The following is a 16,251-nucleotide window of genomic DNA, read 5'->3' on the forward strand; positions in this document are numbered from 1 at the left end:
ACAGCCCAGCTGACGCTAACCAGATGATCCCAGCAGGTCCACACACAGAAGGACACACATCATTCCACATACACAGAAGCATTACAGGACTGGCAGAAAGAGGCGGCTCCTGAGGAGAAGTCGATGTGGTTGCGGAGAGGAGCAAAGGTGAGTGACGACGGACTGTGGACAGGTCACGACAAGCCAGCAATACCACAAGCCGACTGATCTCCATGATCCAGAGGCACATCTACCAGATCACTGTGGTCAAAAGGAAGTCCTCGCAGGCTACAACATGGGGGCACCCTTTCATGACCCATGTGGTTCATGAAGAACTGTCCAACTGTACTATATGTAAGTGTCACAACTCCAGACCTGCAACAAAACCTACTGAGAACAATGCGAGACCACATCTGACGAGACCTGGACTTGAGGTGATAATGGACTTCACTGACATGATCACCACTTGCAATGGGTACAGGTACCTACTGGTAATTGTGGACAGCTATTCAGGCTGGCCAGAAGCATATCCATGCAGGAGAGAAACAGCACAGAATGTGGTAAAAGCCTTGGTAAACCATTACATTCCAACCCATGGGTTCCCCAAACTAATAAGATCTGACAATGGTACACATTTCAAAAACACACACCTCCAAGAGGTGGAAAAGTGCTTGGGCTCAGGCACAAAGTCGGTTCAGTGTACCATCCTCAGTCCAAGGACTGGTGGAGAGAATGAACAGAACTTTGAAAGAAAAACTGGCTAAAATTATGACTTCAACAGGACTGACGTGGTTAAAGGCGCTCCCTCTTGCACTGATGTCTGTCAGAATGTCTTTAGTTCTAGGAGAGGAATGTCTCCGTATGAACTTAAACACTCAGCGGAGTTTTCCCAGGACCGACAGGACCATTGCCCACAAAGACTGGTGAAGGTAAGCATGACATGGCTGATGTTGTGAGTGCTTATAATTCCAGGTTCCAGAACGCCAGAGGTCCTGAAGAGTTGCAATCAACGCCCCATGTGACTGAAGACGGTGGTGCGACTCACGTTCTGCTGAAGGCCTACAAGAGGAAGTGGTCTGAACCCGTTGGACTGGACCATACGAGGTGACGGAACGTACCTCCCACGCGGTCCGGCTCAAAGGAAAGGGTGACACGTGGTACCATCTAAGTCACACCGTCCCGACTACGCTTCAACCGGACAACAAGGAGCCAGAATAACGCTCCCCACGAGATAGAGGCAAGGTAGTCCACCCTTAGCCTCAGAAGACAGGATTCCAGGAACATCGAGAGGTGAAAGGGGGTGAGGATACCGGAGCGCTCACCCTCCTCCAAGTAGCGTGCCAAGCTACCAACGCAAGAATTAAGGTAGGGCAAGGGTGGAAGACCCTCCTACTTTGTATTTTGTTGTGTGTGTTCATTTTTGCAGGAAACTATGAACCGGTACACCTGCATTAACGAGCAGATCCCGACCTAGGTGGGCACCTTGGGGTGACCCGTGGCTCACGCGAAGGACAATGTGGTTTGTATTCTTTGTATCTCTGGTGTGGCTATAGCTTTGATCTGTCTGGAACGTCCCTGGGAAAGGTATCAGTCTACTGATACCGACCTTCCCTGAGTCCACACCCCAACTACAATCAATGTTCGGAACTTGCCACTGATTCAACATAACAGCCCTTCCTAGGGTTAGAAGGAGAAGAGCCGCGCCACCTAATCCTAGACGACACCTCAGGGAACTTGTGACATGTACCAAATTGTGGTCTAGTTCATGTCTGCATTCCCTGTAGGTAGCAAATCAGTAATTAAAAATAGAGCTTCAATAATTAGACGATACGAGATTTTCTTCCTCGCCGTACTTGGGACACAATGGTTTTGTCACTTGGGGTCAGAAAAGATGACCGTTCTTGGAATAATCTGGTAGTAGATGGAGTCAGGTTGGACACCATATTGGGGGTTGTCTCCTTACTCCCAACATTTCCAGAAAATCATGTTGATGTCTCGTACCGAGCACCTATGTTTCTCACGGTAGATCTGACCTCGTTTAAGAAAGTCTCTGACTGGAGTCCTGTCCCTACTCAGAAGGCAATATTTTGGCCGGAATCAGTCATACTTGTTTCTCCTTTACATTAGCACCCTATGCCAAGGACCGACGCTCATTGGTATTTGATAATTTGCGCGACGAACGCTTCCACACCAACAACAGAAAATTACCACCCAAAGGGCCTTGTGGCTGCATCTGATTGCAGGCAAGGATTCGTTCACCAAGTGGGACCTTAACGACCTGTTTGCATTTGAAACAGGTAGAATCATGGACAATGAGTGGCTGCATACAGCCCAACAGGCTGCTCAGGCTGCAGACAAAGGGGATTGCCTGGTGTGTATGGGAGCTAGACCCACCCTGGTGATGACCGCCCACGATAATGGACAATTCCACCAACGCCACACATTGTATGCTTGACATTATGTCCAAGGATTTATCTTCGGAGAATTGCACATGGTTGGATCATGTGTATCCAGTTACTAACGCTCTGGATGTCGCTCCACAGTTTACACCTGTCTCAGCTTTCCGATTTACCTGCTTCCATGGCCAGGAGGGGGGACCCCAGGTTGGCACTGTTGACGTAGGTACTTTTTGCCACACCAATATCTCGGTTAGCTCTGCGGTGAACTTGGCTGTGGCTCGGTCCGATGTTTGGTGGTATTGTGGTCATAGAACAGCTCTCGGCACCCTTCCATCCAACTGGACTGGAGTCTGCATCCTCATGTCCTTCATCATGCCAATTTCTATTACCCCTATTTCGGGCCCATCAATTGGAGGACATTCTCTGATTTTCCCATCTGCTCATGCTCGCGACCGTCTCCAGAAACGGGACGTTAGATCTAACATGGACTCCATTTAGGCGCCTCTCCCGTTTATTTTGATGCAATTGGCCAACCGAGAATATTCCCCCTGAGTTTAAACTATTGGATGAGGTAGCCGACGGTGGTCAGGTGCGGCAGTACAGGCCCCCCAAGAATGCAGAGAGAATTAACTACATTCACTATAATGTCCAGCGATTGGCTAATTTTACTAGGATGCAGTGGATGCAACTCATGAACAACTCTCTGCTACTTCTCTCATGGCGTACCAGAATAGAGTGGCCCTGGATTTCTTGCTAGCAGAAAAAGGTGGCGTGTGCTCCATGTTCCAAGACACCTTCATTCCTAATATACTGCCCCGGATGGTTCCCTTACTAGAGCTTTGCAAGGCCTGCGAGCTCTCTCGGCAGAAATGAAAGCACACTCTGGGTGTAGATGAATTGGTTTAATAAATGGCTAGACAAGACCTTCGGTAAATGGCGTGCTTTCGCTGTGGCTTTCTTTATGTCTGCCGCAATATTCTTATCAGTCCTCATAGTATGTGGATGCTGCGGTGTACCATGCATGCGCTCCCTTTGCGTACGCTTCATTGACAAAACGGTGTCTAATTGAGGCAGCTCTGGATGTACACCCTGCTGCTCACTGATGACTGTGGTATATCCGCCATACGTACATACCCTTTACAGGATCAGGATGGTCCTGCTCTCTATTTGATTGTGGGTGAGGTTTCTAGTGAACCTAAAGGGGGACTCACAAAATCAAAATTTCTGCTCATTTGCTGTTTCTGCTGGAAAATATATAATCTAATGCTCATTGCTGGAGTTGTGATCTGTGGTATTGTGAAGGTTCAGTTCCTGGAGAAGAAAGGTTTTCCATCCAGTACATATGTGAGATAACCCAGATCGAGAAGGCTACGCTTTTGCAACATTTTATATGGATTTTATAACGCTTCTGTGACATTTATATGGATTTATAACAATGCATTTTGTCTGGGTTTTTTTAACATGCTATGTGAACTTTTTACAAAGGTCAAAGGGGGACTGAAGGGTGAAAAAATACACTGGTGATACTCTGTACTGTTAAAAGAAGCTTTTGCTTGCTGATGTGTCCCTGGCTGGGATGGCAGTGCCTGCACGGCCTGGTACGGGTCATAATGGTACAGGTCATTATGACCCCTGCACAGGCTGCTTATTAAGGATTTGTTTTGCTTAATGCTGCTCTTCAGAAGATTCTTAGTAACTGATGTAATAGTGACCACACCTCAGAGAAGGTATAAGACAGTGATGGATGAGAACCCGCTTCGGCTTTTTCACTTACAGACTCTGAACTGTGTGAATCTGCTCCCTGATTGCGCATCTTGTAATAAAAGGACATCATTTCTGCTGGACTTCGGCTCCGACTGATTTCATCCTCTCCCAGACAGAGAATAAACCCTTCAACTGCTAAAAGATTTAGCTGAAGCTAACAATAACCGCTAACCGCTAACGCCTGGGTCACACAGGACGCGCCACCCCGTGGAAGCGGCAGCGCCGCGCACCGAGTTTCGGATCGGCGCCCCTTTAACCTATCTGATGGTTATAGGCGCGGGGAACAGCTCGCGCTCCTGCGGCGCGCCTGCTCTGCTCCTCTCTATTTTCTCCGTGAGCCCCGAGCGCTGAGAGCGCAGAGGGGATATTTGTTGACGTCACGCCATGACGCAAGCATGTACGCGAGTCATTCAAATACCCCAGAGTCTTGAGTTCCGGGGCTTTCTAACAGTTTTGAATTGTTTCAATTGGACAAACGGATCGGGAGTTATATGCATTACAAAATCCATGTTTTTTCGAACAATTTTCGGCGTTTTTTTTAACCTCAGAGAAGAGACTTTCATTCCTTTGCACAGTAACGGAAGCTCGTACGAGAGGCGTTCAAGTACCCTCGGAAACCACCGCTAATGTGTAAATTTGCGGAAGCTAATTAGTCCGCTAATGTTTTTCAGAGTTAGCTGAACAGCTAATCCGCTAATGAAAATGTTAGCTTCGCTAATTAGCGGTGAGCTGATTAGCTGATTAGCTGATTAGTGGACTGCGCCCACCACTGCAAATATGTTACACATTTTTAATGACGTGTACAATGTGCCCTGACATATTCATTGCCAGTACCCTCTAACAGCACTAAATTGTCACTTGAAAGTTGCAGTGCCGGTCCGGCACCAAATGTTTTGAGGAGAATTTGAAAGGAATGACGTAATGCACGCTCCGGCTCGCCTGATTTAGTTAGGTTTCATTTGTCCGCATTACTCTGCCAGATGCTTAGTGAGCAACACTGAGCAGGAGCCTTCCAGAAATAAGAAAAGACCGGCTTCTTAGCACTGCCGCAGCTCCAGCACAGACTCCACCAGGTAAAAGAAACTTACATTTTACTCGAGCGCTACTAAAAGAGCGAGGAAGGAGTTCCCCTCTTCTGTGCAACGCAAGCCCAGGCACGAGTGTTTCACTAAGCTGCATTACGCCCAAGGCCTGCAGGGGGCACTGTTTCGCATAAAACGTGCAAACTCCTTAATGCACCTTTAACACTAATAAAAACAAATCTTTCTTAAATTCACTTAACATAATACTTAAAATAAATAAAATATAAAGAGAATCATTGAGACTCAACATTTCTAACAGTTAACACTAGGGGTGTAACATACATGTATGTGCATTGAACCGTTTCGGTATGGGGCCGTTGTGTTCGATACAGGGCTGTGCACGGGTGAGTTCAGGGGCCAATGTTTTTTTTTTTTTTTTTTTCCCCCGGCTTATGGGTCTTACGGGCCAATGTTGCTCGTGTTTCCGTTCTGGCCGCTAGCATGTGCAGCTACACCTGCAGCCATGATTGCTACTGCTAGCAGCTTCGTCCTGCTTCACATGTCCGCGTGGTGCATTGGTCCCTGGGCGTAATGTCATGAATTTCTGCCACGGACGTCTGCGCGCAGGAAGATTTTGTGATTGCGTTGCGCGTATGCGCACGTCGCGCCGGTACACGCATGCGTAGGCCTGGGCGATTATATGATCGTGATTGGTGATCGTGATTAATTTCCAGTTGATCACGGTGATCAGCTGTGAGCACATTTACTCGATCAGACATGGCAGAAATGTGCGTGACACAGCCAATCACAGTCGACTTTTTCCTGCTCAACTTCCGCCTGTAAGTTGTCTGAGAAGTAAACAGAGATGGGGCTGAACGTGGAGCTGAGGGCAGTGAAGCAAATGAAGTCAGCCATGCCTTGACGTTATCCTCTGAAGATGAGGCTGCTGTTGACAGGAAAGGCTGCTCCACGCCGCACCGCTGCTAGCTCATCACTGCTAGCACACCGCTGCTAGCACACCGATCCGCAAGGAATCTGGTCTTTTGAGTACAGGAACTACTGGTGATACAGTTTAACTAACGATTAGTTAAACTAAACTAAGTTAGTTCAGTTCTTCTTTTACTGAAAATGACAGTGCATCGCATCATGAACATATTACCACGTCTTGCCGCTAACAACAGGCAGGGTAGAGCCTGCAGCGCTGCGGCGCCCTTCTTCTCTGTGGTGTCTGTGTAAATTAAGGTTGAACATGCAAACAGCACCCCTAGTGGCATGAGTGTAAATGCAGTTGTAGTGGTGCATGGGCGTGCACTATCACATGCACGCGCCACCTGCGTGCACCGCGCGCACGCTGGGCGGCACCTCGCGCCACACCCGGAGTTTTAATTGCAGTCTCAACTCACCTGCGCGTCTCTCTCTCTGGCGTTTGTCAGTTCAAGCAGTGCTGCAGCAAGCACAGAAGCTGCCAAGAACCCTCGGTTCAGCTAAAGACAAGTTAAACTGCTTCTCCACCGTTCTTGTGTTCACGCGGTTGGTGATTCCGAACGCTGTCTCTGGCGGGGCGCCGCTGCAGTTATATTGATTGCTCCCTTCCTGTTCTCTCACGAGTATCAGCGCACCTGTTCTAATCCTTACGTCGTGTGGCAATTCATCCGCCACTGCAGATCCGGCGAGATTTGCCGTAGAGGGTCTGGGGTCGCAGAGGTGGGCCTTTTCCTTCCATGTGACTGGTTTCTGCTGGGTTTCCTCCTTTATGCTGCTGCTGCTGCTTTAGGAGGCCACATTTAAATGCGGTTTATTTTCCGGGCATGCAGGTTCCATTTTGTAACTTTATCTTGAATTGAATGGGTGAGTGTGTGAATGGAAATGCATCTTTTAAAGGGAAAATATTTTTCATAAATGAATGTTAAAACTAAATAAAGCAAAGTCTATTTTGATATCTGTTTCTGGTCCATCAGTCCAACCAATCTGCGGCCTTTTTATCTGTGCAGGATAACCTTGGGGGACGCTGGTCTCTACAGCTGGCGTTGTAATATAAAAGTCTCCAATTTTAGCAACTTTATAGTGTATTTAAAGTAATTATAATTTATTATGTAAAAAAACACTCGACCTGGCCACACAGTCATGGCGTCGTCTGTGCGCCGAGGCTTGAATGAGGATCTCCTGGGGTTATTCCAAATGTTTCAGAAACCAGAATATTTATCTTACACAAATATTGACTGCACGTAAACGTACCCAGTGTCGTCTTTTCAGGCCACTGCACCGCACGAGCACATTCTGAGAGGAGAAAAACGATTAATTTTGTCTATTTTTTTAAATATTATTTTAGTTTTATTACTTTTTATTTATTTTAAGTCTAATCTGTCAATCTAGATTATTTACAATTTGTACATTTGATGCAAGCATTAATGATGGCAGCAGCATATTTAGCATCATAACTTGAAAATAAGGTTTACATTCTGAAGTGCCTTCAGGCGGTTTCTTTAGTTTATAATCTTTTATAACAACAAAAATCCTCAGGGCTGTAACTGTCACACTTTAACTAACAATCGTTCAGTTCTTCTCTTTTACTGAAAAAACGGTACAATCGCAAGATTTTATTATCTTGGTGCTAGATTTTTTTTTTTCCATTTACTTGCACTGTTAAGTGAAATTGTTCTTATATTTTTCTATGTTTATATTATTTAATTTGCATTGCTATTTGCTTGGTTTGTTAATAAAATGTTAAACTATTCTATAGTTCTAGTTTTCAGTGCAGATGTTTTAAAAGTGGTTTAAAAATAATATAACATATCGTGATTATAATCGAGATTGAATGATATGAAAAAAAAATCGTGATCATTTTTTTTGCCATACGCTCAGTCCTACACATGCGCCAGAGCGCCACAGCAAACAAACCATGACAGACACTAACTTTGAAAAGTCAGTCTGTGAAGCGAAGAGGCTGTAACTCCGTATGAAGAAACTCTGTCAGGAGGGAGGAGAAGGTCTGTCAACAAGTGAAAGTATCTAATCGCTCGGGCGCCGCCCCGAGATTCAGAAACAGAAAAAAAGGCTAAATAAACTCTGATACTGAATGATAATGTACTGACAATGTATGTGCCTCATTTCCGATAAATAATCTGAAATAAAGCAGCAGATAAACAGTCTAGAGAGCCGGAAAAGCTTCTCCAGGACGCATGGATCAGTGCAACACGCACAGCTGAGCCCAAATGTAGCAGGAGAGAAGAGCGTACGCATCGGTGAGGCGCTGCAAAGCGGACACAGACACACGGAGATGGGAAGCATGGAAAACAACAAGAAAATTAGGTTTTGTATTTTGTTCCCGTACTGTATCGAAACCGAACCGAACCGTGACCTCAGAACCGAGCAGTGGCGGCTGCTGGTCTTCCAAAGAGGGGAAGCTCATTTCAGCATACATTGTAATATGTGTAATCTGTTTTTTGTATGTAAATTCTATTAGCTTTCATGCCTTTTGTATGCCCTGTCAAAGTTAGACAGATCCTCAAAGCCCACTTGTGACCAGACAACACCTCCTGAGATAGTTTCATCAGAGGCGTGGCCAGCAGTACATTTTATTGGTGACAGCACTTCCAGTCAGCAGCTCACCTTGTCAGACCAGGACAGCTGAAAGGACCTGTTACTTTTCCCCACCTTTCGGCACCAGCTCAGTCTTAGGAGTTGATCTGTTATGCAGTTTAACACCAATTTTCTCTTCGTAAGGAAGACTATCAAATGGCTTCACCAAAATCCGGTCCACAACATTCACATTGTCTGCCGTTGTGTGCAGCTGGCGAGCAGCTGGAGCTGCTGGGGGCTGGAGCGCTGTGTGAGAGAAGGGGAGAAGCTCCACAGCTGCTCGTCGAGGACAGAAACCACAGAGTGACCGAAACGAGTCTCCAAACACAACGCTAGTCGTTTTTCACAAACACAAAGTCTCCAGGGATCAGCAAAGCCTCCGAATCAACTCAGAACAACAGAATGAAAAACTTCAGAAGCACTTTGGTGCATTTTTTTTACTTCAAGATCGCTGATTTGCTCATTTCGCTGTCAATCAAGCTTGACACAGATCATCCAATCACCATGCAGAAGCTCAGCGTCCAGGCCAGCCCAATTCTCCATAGACCCCCAGAGACGCTGAGCATCCGTGGGCGGGACCAGCCCAGTATTTTATCCAATGAGCGTCCAGTTTCACTGCAGCAGAACAACCCACTCTAGCTTCCGCATGGACGCTCAGCGTCCGGCTGTTTAAAGCGCCGTGCCGCTGCGAGGAGGAGTGAGAAAAAAGCCGAGTCAATTACTTGAGATAAGTAGCCGATTCTGAACAAAAGATGAACGTGTTGTAGCGCATATTTAGTCAATGAAATGTTCACACACAGTAATATTGGACCACTTATTTTTTGACATTTTAGGGGAAGTTGAGCTTCCCTTGCAGTCTTAGAGCAATCGCCACTGGAACCGAGGTATGTATCGAACCAAGATTTTTGTGTATCGTTACACCCCCAGTTTACACTGTAATAAAAAAGACTTTCTTCACTTCAATTAACATAAATACTTTGAAAAATAAATAAAATAGAAATAAAATAGAAATAAAGTGTCATTTTCACTCAACATTTGTAGCAGTTAACACTGTTATGCAGTTCTGGCAAAATGTACCATTTAGAATTCACAACGTTTCAGAATGTAATAGTGAAAACCTTCAACATACTTTGTTCACAGCATTAGAGCAGAAAAAGGTTAACTGAACAAAAACAGTGCACAACAGCATAAAAGCTCGTATGTGTTCAGTCACGTTGGCCTACTCCTATCTTGACATATGAAGGAAACTGTGGAGTGGGGCCAGTAAACCAGTGGTTGTATCTCATTAACAAAAGTTTTTCAAACTTTTTGTTAGAAAGCCTATTTCTTTTAGGTGTGAGCACCAAACCTCCCAGACTGAAAAGCCGCTCCACAGGAGCACTGGATGGGGTGGGAGTGTTTTTTTTTTAAATAATGTTATTCAAGGTCAACCGGTGACCTGATTGAACCCTCTAGCGTGCCACTTTTGGCCCGTCGGCTACATGTTTGACACCCCTCCTTCAGTGATCTGGAGACCTCCCATAATTCCCTGATGTGACTGACATTTCGCTCTGAATACATACGCTGCACAGTGATGAATCATTGTGAAACAATGCTGAAAGTCTCTGGTGTGCTGCCATCTTCCTCTCTCCCTCATCGCCACTAACACGCTCACATGCATGAGCCCAAACCTCGTCACTGATCCCGAATCTCGCTGACACCGCCCTCGACCATAAGTAGCTGGGATTGGCTCTGGTGACTCTTAACACGCTAAATGGTTCAAAAGTAAATGAATAAAAAAAAAGAACATTTAGGATGAGTGACATTAACCATTTATAAACATAAATCTACAGAAAATCACTTACAATGAATGCAATTCAATCTATGATTACATGAAATTGTGAATTATTGTATTTCATAAATGTGTTTCTCCTTTGTAAAGAATGTTGTTTCTATTATGACATCCGTTTTTATTTTAACACAGGCACTTCAGGCCCTTCCAAAGCCACAGCCATTCGGAAGTTCTATCGATGTGAGTCTGAAATGTCTCTCCTGTGAGAGCTTTTACTTTGAAAAAGCACACAAGCCAGAATACGCACTCCACATCCTGCTCAAAGGCCCTGATGTCATAGCGGCTCACACCTGTCCCACTCACGGTTCCACAAACACTCAACTTACACAATGAACACACAGTGCCACAGCAGGACGAATTACTATTTTAACAACACAGAACACAACAAACTCGCTCTCATAGCCCAGATAATGCCCGCAATTAACCCACCCAGCATGTCTTGCGGCATGCGGAACATAAACTGCCCCCCCCGTTTCGCTACAGTATTGTAGTTGAATCCACTTGGTGAACTTAATTTTTGGACTTGAAACAAACATATTCTTCAAGTTGAGTTAACTTGAATTTTCAAGGCAGCAGGTGAACTTTCATTTGCAAGTTGACTCAACTTGAAATATGTCAATAAATCACTTGCACTTTCCCTGTTTTCTATCTTTTTTGTCTTGATGACAATGTTATGATAAAGGATTTTCTGATTTTATTGTGTTTCTTTAGTTCAGTATAGCCCCTGTGTGATAAAGGAAATGGTAAAAGTTATCCTGAAAATGAATGTCTGTCCATATAAATCAGTGCAATCTTTCCAAAAACCAGTAGACTGCTGATATCACCATAAAAATCTGGAACATAATGACAAGATTTTAAAAATTGGATCTGTTGCATTTTACATGCACTTTGGAAAAAGCTTTTGGAAAACATTCATGAATTGATTTAAGAAAAACTTCCAATTTCTATCAAAACATTTGGTGTTGTGTTGTTTAAGGTGATACCTACAACTTAGTGTCTGTTGTTTCAAGAATTAGATTTGTCTTCTCTTCAATGTTGAAGTGGAGCTTCATTGATTTTCTGCTGTGACCATGTGTTTTTTTTTAACACATACTTGAAAATCTAAAATAAGTTTGATCAATTCAAAAAATATTATCAAGAAATATCGATCTGTCAATCTAATTTCTCATGATTAATTGCCGTCATCTCTTTTGGTGCATGGTGTTTATATAATCACTTGAATAATTCATAACTCCAGAAATTGAATAATTACATCACTTATATTCCTCAGTGAGTTCATAGATCTTATGATGCTTCTGGTCACACCTTCAGTGATGTTCCTGGATTCATCAAGCGTTTCGGGTCTTTCAACATCATACGCTCTCCTCCAGGCGACCCAGCTGGGGGTGATCAGGCCCCAGCTTGTGACCAGATGGCTACCTGACTACTCTCCCCCCCATGGCTCCCCTCTTCTTAACCACAGCCATCTTGAGGCTTTTTCTGCTGCCTCTGTGGCCTTGCGGAGGGCAACGTCTTTCCACCTTCCGACAATGCCCAGGATGCCGAAGGCTTTGGACAAAGATCTGGCAGTAAAGCCCCTGCATCCCACCTCAATAGGGAGGCATCTTGCTCTCCATCCTGCCTCCTGGCAGCTGCTTACCAGACCCTTGTATTTGGCGAGTTTTCTTTCAAAGGCCTCGTCCAGACGATCTTCCCAAGGGACAGTCAGCTCCAGCATAATGACCTGCTTTGTGGACTTGGAGAAGAGGACGATGTCTGGCCTCAGGCTGGTGCTCACAATGTGACTTGGGAACTTCAGTTGTTTCTGCAGGTCCACCAACATCTGCCAGTCATTTGCAGTGGTCAGAACACCTGTTGAAGTTCTTGTCTTGAGCGCCTTCTTTTCTCCAGCTTTTACAAAGGTCATGATCTTTTTGACAGGCTGGGAGTGTCGAGCTCTCTCTACTCCACCCCCAATGGCCTCTGCAATGCTTTTGAGGACCTGATCGTGTCTCCACCTGTAAAGGCCCTCCCCTAGTGCTTTCGCACAACTGCTCAGAATGTGCTCTAGTGATCCGCGCTTGGAGCACATTGCGCATGATGGACTTTCTGCCAAGCCCCAAGTGTGTAGATTGGCGGGGCTTGGGAGAACATCGTACACGGCCTGGATAAGGAACTTGATCCTCTGGGGCTCTGCTCTCCACAGGTCCGCCCAGGTCACACGCCTCTGGTTTGCACTCTCCCATCTTAACCAAGCGCCTTGCTTGCTCATCCCCACCGCTCTACAGGATCTCTCTTCCTCCAGCCCTGCTCTTACTTCCTGCTGAACTTGCTGCTGCTCCTGATTCCCTTTTGGGGCCACGTTCCTTGTCGGGAGAGAGCCCAAGCCAGCCCTTCCTCTTGTCACTGATCCCACAAGCCTGGTGAAATGCAATCTGGACTCTGCTTGTTGGACTGACTTCTCTGCGCTCCACTTTCTCCCAGTGTTCACCTCCACACCAGCATTCGAAACCTTTGGGTCCGTCGAGTCTCTATACTGCAGCACAGCTCTGGTCTTAGTCACCTTGAATTCCTCCTCCAGAGATTTCAGTGGCAGCTGTAGTTTGTTGCTGTTGCCATAGAGTGCAATGCTGCTGAGCTCCTGGGGAGTCCCAGCCATCTTCTGAGATGGCTGCTTACCTTCCACTCCAAGGTCTCCACTGTTGACAGAGGCACTTCATAGACCAGGAGAGGCCAGAGAATTCTAGGGAGAATCCCATGTTGGTACAGCCAGGCCTTAAATTTCCCCGGCAGCCCTGATTGCTCGACTGCTTTCAGCCAACCATCCAGCTCAGCGCAGGTTGTTTTAATGGATGCCGTATCCCTTAATGTGCTGTCAAACATCTTGCCTAAGCTCTTTACTGGCTTCTCAGTGATGGATGGGATTGTTATTCCAGCGATGTTAAAGCGGAACCTGTCGTCCACTCTCCCTCTTCTGAGCACCATTGATCTTGACTTGGAAGGTTTAAAGCACATGCGCGCCCACTCCATGAGGTTCTGGAGACCTTGTAAGATCCACCTACATTCTGGGACTGACTCTGTGGTCACCGTAAGATCGTCCATATACGCTCGGATGGGAGGTTGGCGTTGAGCTGACTTAGACTGGGGACCCCTGCACTCAGGTTCAGCAGATTTCACCAGCATATTCATGGCCAGGGAGAACAAAATGACTGAGATAGTGCATCCTGTTATGATGCCAAGTTCCACTTTGTGCCAGCTGGATGTAATCGCTCCTGCTGAGACTCTTATTCTGAAGTTGCTGTAATAATCAGAGACAAGATCTCGCACTCGGCACGGAACATGATGTTTTTCCAGAGTGAGCTCAACCAACTTGTGGGGCATCGATCCATATGCGTTCGCCAGATCCAGCCACAACACTGCCAGATTGCCCTTGTTTTCCCTGGCTTCCCTTATGAGCTGTGTCACCACACCCGTGTGTTCCACGCAGCCTGCTATTTCGGGAACACCACCTTTCTGGACTGATGTGTCAATAAATCTGTTTTTCGCTAAATATGAGCCCAGCCGGTTGGTGACTACGCTTAAGAAAATCTTAGCTTCCACACACAGGAGGGAAATTATCCGAAACTGATCTATCTGCTTGGAGTTCTCTTCTTTTGGAATCAGGACACCCTCGGCTACTTTCCAGTGCTCTGGTATTTTGCTTCTCCTCCAGATAACTCGCAATATCTTCCACAGGCGCAACAAAAGTTTTGGGCAATGCTTGTACACTTTCTATGAGGTACCACTGGGCCCTGGGGCTGATTTAGCTCTTGCCTTTTTAACCACCTCTTGAACTTCCTTCAGCTGTAGCTCCGATAGATCATATGGCTCTGTTGGTTGTGGGGGGCTCTATTAGGATTTTACATTCCCCCAATTCCTGCCCTCCTGTCGGATCACTGTACATTTGCTGGAGGTAATGATCCAGATCTTGCTGAGAGCACTCCACCTTGCCGCTCCGCTTTTGACCCATCAGCTGCTTGGCAAACTGAAAGGGTCTGATATAAAGGCAGCGCGCTTCCGGGCTCTATCTCGGCGCCGCCTCCTATGCCATTCAGCACGCCGCAGTACCCTGATCTTCTTCCTCAAGATGCTCATCAGATGGGCTAAGCCTTTGCGCTCTTCTTCTCCTGCCTGCTTGTATTGTTTTCTCAAGGATTTCATCTCTTGCCTGATGCTATGGATTTTCAACTGTCTCTTGTTCTTTGACTGAGCTTCAGCTGGGCCTTTCTTTCCCTCTTCCACTCCAAATCTCTCTGCTCCAATGCTAACTATGATTGTCGTCAAAGCTTGGAGCTTCTTAACTGCATCTCCCTTCCCTGTTGCCTCCAGCATCTGATCAACGTCGTTGTCAAACTGACTCCACTGAGCAGACATACTAGCTGCAGGCCACTTGATCCGCCTCTGCTCGGACTTGATGTTTGGGGGTAATGTTTCCAGCACTTCGAGGATCTGGGCTCTGTGGGGTAATTCCTGGCCTGGCTCCTCCGGCGTCTCATCAGGTTGCAAACCTGTGCGTTGTGCTGGTCCTTCCGCCCCAAGGCACTTCATCCTTTCCTGGTGAATCTTGAGGCCTCGCTGGTTTTTGCAGATCTTGCCACACTCACATTGCATTCTCGAATCCGGTTGTCTATTTCCTTGGTCTTGCCTCGTATCCGTCCGTATGGGGTGCTCATCCTACCCCCCTCTCGGGCACCCCTGGGGGTATTTCTCTTTTGGGATCTTCGTAGCTTGTTTTGGGGGTCCTCCTCTCAGAGGACACAGCTTGGGTTGCCAGCCCTAACTGACCCGGTTGCCGTCTCTCCGTGCTGCCACTGACTCTCCAGTCATCACCACCCTATTCGTGGTTGTCAGCCAGTCTTTCCTGGCTGTCACTGATTAAATCAGGTTGTACAGTGAGTTCATACATCTTATGATGCTTCTGGTCACATCTTCAGTGATGTTCCTGGATTCATCAAGCGTTTCAGGTCTTTCAACATCATACGCTCTCCTCCAGGCGACTCAGCTGGGGGTGATCAGGCCCCAGCTTGTGACCAGATGGCTACCTGACTACTCTGCCCCCCCATGGCTCCTCTCTTCTTAACCACAGCCATCTTGAGGCTTTTTCTGCTGCCTCTGTGGCCTTGCGGAGGGCAACGTCTTTCCACCTTCCGACAATGCCCAGGATGCTGAAGGCTTATAATCAGAATTTCCAGAAATAATGCAACCTCAAGTGGCCAAAAATAGAACTGCAGTTGTTTTTTTTTTTTTAAATAATGTTTTTCAAGGTCAGCTAGTGACCCAGTTGAACCCTCTCACGTGCCACTTTTGGCCCGTCGGCTACATGTTTGACACCCCTTCTTCAGTGATCTAGAGACCTCCCATAATTCCCTGATGTGACTGACATTTCCCTCTGAATACATACGCTGCACAGTGATGAATCATTGTGAAACAATGCTGAAAGTCTCTGGTGTGCTGCCATCTTCCTCTCTCCCTCATCGCCACGAACACGCTCACATGCATGAGCCCAAACCTCGTCACTGATCCCGAATCTTGCTGACACCACCCTCGCCCATAAGTAGTTGGGATTGGCTCTGGTGACTCTTAACAGGCTAAATGGTTCAGAAAGTAAATGAATAAAAAAAAATAATAAAAACATTTAGGAGGAGTTACATTAACCATT

General features: G+C 46.3%; 1 pseudogene; it reads right to left on the reverse strand.

Moving 5' to 3' along the window:
- Positions 1-11,997: 11,997 nt before the first annotated feature.
- On the reverse strand, positions 11,998-15,203 carry LOC115384592 (uncharacterized; annotated as a pseudogene).
- Positions 15,204-16,251: the final 1,048 nt, after the last annotated feature.

Source organism: Salarias fasciatus, unplaced genomic scaffold (assembly GCF_902148845.1).
Source record: "Salarias fasciatus unplaced genomic scaffold, fSalaFa1.1, whole genome shotgun sequence".
Lineage (NCBI taxonomy): Eukaryota > Metazoa > Chordata > Actinopteri > Blenniiformes > Blenniidae > Salarias > Salarias fasciatus.